This window comes from Lactuca sativa, chromosome 4 (assembly GCF_002870075.4).
Source record: "Lactuca sativa cultivar Salinas chromosome 4, Lsat_Salinas_v11, whole genome shotgun sequence".
Taxonomy (NCBI): domain Eukaryota; kingdom Viridiplantae; phylum Streptophyta; class Magnoliopsida; order Asterales; family Asteraceae; genus Lactuca; species Lactuca sativa.
In genome coordinates this window covers 281,788,520-281,795,497 of record NC_056626.2, presented here as the reverse complement: position 1 = coordinate 281,795,497, position 6,978 = coordinate 281,788,520, and positions in this window count along the sequence as shown.

Here is a 6,978-nt window from a genome sequence, read left to right as displayed (position 1 = left end):
CACCACTTCCTAATGAGATTTTCTTTGATTACCTCGAACCAACAAAGAAGTGTCAACAGGTTTGGACTAATCACAATAGAACGACCGCGAGACTTTCTAAATTCAATGAGAAATATATAACAATCATGCTCTTCTATCTCTCTAAATCTCCATCCCTGTTATCTTATTTTCAGCTCCTAAATCGTTCATCACAAACAGTAAGTCCGCAATTTTGCTTGACATATCAATCCGATCTAGTTGATGGTGAGGAATCCCAATCAATTGGATGATGCAAGATTTAATGGAGAAGAAGAAAAAGAACAAGAAGAAATAGATGAATCTTCAATGTATTCAATGATTTGAATGATGATCCAGTTACACAAGATTCATACATACAAAAATATTCTCTCTACTTTCTCTCTCTACAACTTCACATGCTCAACAATGGCAGCCCTCTCTGCACCGAGAACGTCCCTCCCCCCTTCTAAACACCTAAAACACACCTCTTCCACCCTATTTATACATATGGACTAAATCCCAAGCCCTAAACCCAATAGCTAGACCGAAATCACATGTGATTTCGGTCCAAGCTACAACTAAACCCAATAATGTTTTCGGTCCTAGATTGAAAACTACAAATTCCTAGATAAGCAAAGTATAAACCATATTTTATACCCAACAATCTCCCCCTTGGTTTATAGCTTTCTTTTCTTTTGACCTAACAAACTCCCCCTGGGTTTGTAGCTTGCGATTCTTTTTAATCTTCATTTTGAGCTTGGCTTCAGCGTCTTTATTTTCAAATTCTTCACAACTTCAAGATGAACATATGAATCTTCTATGTGAATGAATTCATCTTGAACGGATGGGCTTTTCTTCAAAATTTGACTTTGAACGCACGTTGGGTGCAGAGGCTTCTTGTAAGGATTCTTGAAAAACAGCACTTGCATCTTTGAGAATCTTTAGAGAGAATAACAGAGAGACCAATTCTTCTGGATCACTTCAGCAGGTTCATAGATAGTAGCAAGTTGATTGAGGAGGCTTCAATGCAATCACTCACATAATCTTCAAGTATAACTTCAGCTTGTTTCTGAGGTTGAAAGATTGAATGTTAAAAAATAATCTTCATTGCTTATTCATGCGAATGAAAATTCTTCACTAATCATTGTTGTGCTTTGAAAAGTAACACATGACTAAAAAGTCCCTGTGAATCACAGAGTTATGAAAAACGCTTCTCACCACAGTTGTTGAAGGATGTAACCTTGGCTCAGAATGTTTTGATACAGTCTCCTTGAGTCTCTTCTTCCTTTGAGTTCCCTGATTTTTTAATTTACTTTTCAAGACAAAGAAAAATTTGAGATAAAAACAAAACTAAAAGAAAACTTAACAGACATAAGAAATCACTAAGAGGTAAAAACCAAAAGCAAAATATAATCAAAAGTAAAACAAAAATATTTTATGATTTTTGATTTTTTTGAAAAAGAAATAAAACAGAAATAAACACATTTTTGGATTTTTTTTTTAATTTTCTGATTTTTGTTTGATTTTTAAATTTTTAATTATCCCCCTTAAATTTGTGCATAGAGGAAAACTATGAACAAATTTAACAAAAACAAAAATAATAACTAAATTTAAAACTTTTTGGATCAAAGTTGTCAAGCAATTCAATTTCGTTTATCAGCACATGGCTGCATGTTTAGATCTGGTCAATCACCGGTATTATGATCCACTTAAACACAAAGAATATTGACAAATTGGACAAATTATAAGTTACAAGACATTGTACCTATATTCATAAATAGTACATTTAGCTGACGACGACCAAGGATATTATTGTCCACTTAAATTCAACAGTAAGATCTACAGACAACCTATTAAATGGTTCAATTTTACGTGTACTAGAATGTGTTCCCCACTTCCTGACATACCCTGGTAATCAAGAACTTCCAATGAAATCCTTACTTTAGGTGAGTATCCAATCATTAAGAGATAAGATCGATATAGAAGTGAATATGTTGTATCTCAGGTCGGATGTCTTCCAATCATGCAGAGGGAACAACATATGACTAACATAGATAGAGGGTTATATAGATAGTAGGGTGCATATGTTGTGTACCAGTTCGGATCTTCCGATCACGCAGATAAGACAACATATAACTAACAGATAGAAATAATTGCATAGATAAGGATATGTAGAGAGATAGAGTTGCATATGTTGCATTCCAGGTTGGATATGTTCCAATCACACAGAGAAGTAAACATATGACTGACAGAGAGAATACAGGAAAATAATTTCCTACATACCTACTTTATAAGAACCCCCCAGTCGCCCTATCAGTACCGGAATTAAGGACAAGAGTCCATAAATCGAGGAAATGTTAAGCCACAATTATAGATACATAGGAATTTTAGTGTATCCCGCAAGTTCCCATGTTTATTTTAGTGCTCAATCTACCCAAGCATCGTATTGCCAGACCAATGGAAACTATCTAAGTCCATATTGTCAAGTCCTTTCATTGTCAATCTATGTCTAGTCCTTTTTAATCCTTCATACCTACCAGCACACTAAATAATGACTCTAAACAATTTAGCTTTAGTGCATTACAAGAATTTTAGATTGCCCTTTAACAATAAGCTTCATATCACTTCCCAAATAATACCAACAAAAGAAAAACCATAAGAACATATTTTTGGGATTTTTTATAATTTTTTTTGTATTTTGATTTCTCCCCATTAATTTGAGCATAGGGAAGAAAGAAAATAAAATAAATGCGCAAAACAAAAAAAAATTGTCTTTGAAACGAATCGTCCTAAGAAAAACTCAGGATTATCAAGAAGAAAACTCAAAATCGTAAGTCACCAATTGAAGGTGGAACCCGATGATCTGAGAACATATTTCAATCTCGGAATAGATTCAAATTTTTTCACATCGTTAAGTGCAATCCCCATTTTTGATCCTCTCCTCTATGTTGGATTAGTTGTCTAAGTTCATAACTATTTCTGGAATGTACTTGACCCGATTAACATGGTCTATTTGGGTTACATGGCATCATGCATTTAGATAGAGTAAATGAGAGAAATAACACTTGTGGTTTATTAATATATTATAAGTTCTAATATATTAATAGTATTATTTAATTAGTATTGATCAAGAATTAATTTAAAATTAATTAGGTGATCAAAAGAAGACTAATTAAATATATTGGTTGATTATGTAAATCATCCATAACTTGTATAGTGGGCTAAATGCACCATGGATTATCAAGTTGGGTTAAGGTCCATAGGATGCTCCATGGGAGTTACAAACCCATGGGTCATGGAAATGAAGAGCCATGTTACATTAGGGTTTACATGGTGTAACCCTAATTGTAACACATTATATATAGGATATGAAGCTCACTAAAATCGGCATTAGAAGCAAGATAGAGAGGGCAAGCCGATTTTGTAAGTATTTTCTACATTCTCTCAAAGTTATTCCAAAGCACTTGGTGTTGTGTGAAGCATTTGAGGCATCACATTTGGCGTGCTAGGCTCTCAAGGTTTTCAAGGAATCAAATCAACTACAAGGTATGTAATTCTAGCCATCTTTTATGTTAAAAGTTCCCCATGTATGCTAGATAGGATAATGAACCTTGGAAATCATATTTTGCATGTATTTTAGACTAAAATAGATCCAAGGTTTTCTAGGGTTGCATGTAGACTTAGGGGTGTTAGAATGCTCATAACCCATCAGTGGTATCAGAGCCTAGGCTTGTTTGTTAATACTTGATACAAAATAGTGTAAAAATCAAATTTTCGAGCTGTCTGCACACGGGACTCGGCGAGTCCAAGTGAAACTTCAACCAACTCGGCGAGTTAGTTCTTGCACTTGACAAAGTTGGCTAGGAAGAGTGCAGAATTTCGATTTTTGCTGCTGGAAAAGGACTAGAAACATGACCCAAAACTGTTTTGGTGTTGTAAAACTTGTTTTAGATGGTGTAAGGTTTGTTCAAATCCATTTACAATGGCTAATATCAAAATTCCATGATTATATTTATTCATATGTTCTTGAAATTTTGATATGAATATTCGTGTTCTTATGAGTTCTTGATAGATCATAGGAATTACTTGTTTAATGCTTAATTCATGATCTTTATGTTTTTTAATGGAGTCCATAAGTTGTCCTCAAGTTATGGATAACCAACATTCACTTTGTGTTAAAACCATTAAATGAACACATATGTTACAAAATTAAAAAATCTTGATTTTAATAACTCATAAGTTATGAATTGAAGAGTTTTGTTAAGTTACAAAACTTGCCCTCAAGGTTTGGAACATGTAAAGTCATCTAATAAACTTTAGCTCCAACCCCTAGATTCTTAAAAGTTAAAAATCAACCCTTATACTTTATAATATTATAAGTTAATAATATATATATATATATATATATATATATATATATATATATATATATATATATATATATATATATATATATATATATATATATATAATATCAAGTCGTCTTACCGTTAGTAGCCATCATTCACGAAGCCGGTCTATAAGGAGGGTTTAAGGTTGCTGGCTATAAAATGGAAGCTTCATGGGTGTCCACTCTCACCCACCGCTTCCTTGATCGGTGGAGGGTCGTTAGCCGAACGGGTAGGACAAGGACTTATAAAATTCTCATTAAAAGTATAATGATTATTATAAAGTAACTAAATATTTTTATTAAATTTCCAATCTTAGTTACTTTAGGAAAATGTGAATAAGGTGCTAATCCATGAAATTACACTTTACACTTTGTGTAAGTCATTAGTGGAGCATGTGTGGTTAACTGGCACACTAACATGGACTTCACAAGGTAGGTAAAGGGTAACTTAAGGTTTATTATAGGTCGGTGGAGCGTGTGTGGTTAATCGACACATTGATTGAGTGATAAACATTAAGGGTACCAAGTAATTTGCATGGTTACTTCACACCTCGTTTTGTGATCCTCGGCATCCCATTCATAAAACTTGGAGGGCACACTCGAGATTGAAACATGCCTCTGAAAAGTTCATTGGATCTCAAAAGAACCTAGGAATTTCTAAAAACTAATTAAAACCTAATATTTATATTTTGTTTTTCATGGTGGAAATTGGTGAATCGTCATTCAGCTACCGTTCAAATATGTTATAGCTTAGATTACGACACCCCTCTTCTAAGTTATGATCTATTGTGATTGGATCCTAGCCTTAATATTACATTTGGGTGTTTTATTAAGGACTATCTTTATATCTAAACTAATCTTGTTCTCTTCTTTTCAGATGTCTTCCAACAACACTGCTTCTGGCTCAAACCCTACTGGCTCCTTTTCCTTCATGAACCTATGTGGGGAGGGTCCTCTTCGATGGTTCCAACTTTATGGATTAGATTCGGAACATCAGGATGGTGAATCTCTAAGAGGACAAGGAATATATCCTCGATAAGGAGCTAAAGGAGATCGATGAGACCACTACTACTCCCCAGGAGATCGCTGACTTTCGGACTCATGAAAGAGATGCCACCAAAGTGGCATGCATCATGATGGCCGCCATGACAGCTGAACTCCAGAAGTCCTATGAGGACTACTACCCTTTTGAGATGTACCATGATATGATGGAAAGATACCATTACAGTGTTCGCCAAGAGCGGTATGAAATAATCTCCTCCATAAAAACAACCTGGATGAAGGATGGAGAATCCGTCATGAGCCACATGCATAAAATACAATGGTATGTGGATCGTTTGCCGAAGCTTAATGTGAACTTCCCCGAGGAGCTAGCGATAGATATCATTTTGCACTCCTTACCCTCGTGTTATGATCAATTCCGCATGACATACCACATGAATAAGGAAGAAGTCACACTCAGCAAACTTCAAGGACTCCTAAAGACCACATAAACAGGTCTTAAAGGTAAGTCGGTTTTTACCACTCCTACTCCTACTCCAAACTCCGCCTCTGTCTGGAAATCGAGAAAGGTAGAGGGAAGAAGCGGAAGAGCCATTCGAAGGGTACCAAGGGTAAGACCCTTGATGGCTCTGCTTCAAATTTAACCAAGAAAGGTTTTCTCACTCCTTCTTCTGACCCAAAAGAGGTTGAATGCTTCTATTGCCATGAAAAATTGCATTGGAGGCGGAACTGCCCAAAGTACCAGCAAGATGTGAAGGATGGGAATGTCAAACCCAACCATGCAGGTATTTGTTGGATATAGTGTCTAAGCCCATAACTATATTTGGTATGTACTTGACCCGACCCGGCATGGTCCATTTGGGTTGCACTTCACCCGAACAATTTATGGATAATATTTGAGAATAGTACAAGTTATGATTTATTAATATATTATAAGTTCTAATATATTAATATAAGATCATATTATTTAATTAGTAGTGATCTATAATTAATCTAGGATTAATTTAGTGATCAAAGATATTACTAATTAAATATGGGCTTCTATATTTATATAGTGTGGGCTTATGCTTATTTGGAATGGGCTAGGCTTGCATGGAAGAAGTCCATGGATACTCCATGGAGCTTTAACCCATGGATCTCATGGAAATGAAGAGACATGGGTATTAGGGTTTACATGGATGTAACCCTAATCCACCACACTATATAAAGGAGGTCTTGGCTCTTGAAATCACACTAGTTGACACTTGTTGAGGTGAGGGCCGATTTCAAGATAGTAGTGACTATTCTCTCAAAGTTCCAAGTTTGTGGTGATTTGTGATTTCCATTTGAGGCATCCACACTATTGGGGCTAGGCTCTAAAACTCCAAGGAATCAACTACAACTACAAGGTAAGTATTTCTACTAGCTTTATTTGATTCATGTTCCCCATGCCATGCTAGTTAGGATATGAACCTTGGAAAAATAATTATTTGCATGTATCTTAGACAAACATAGATCCAAGGTTTATTAGGGTTGCATGTATACTTAGGAAGTGTTAGAATGCTCAAAACCCATCAGTGGTATCAGAGCCTAGGCTTGTTTGTTTGATA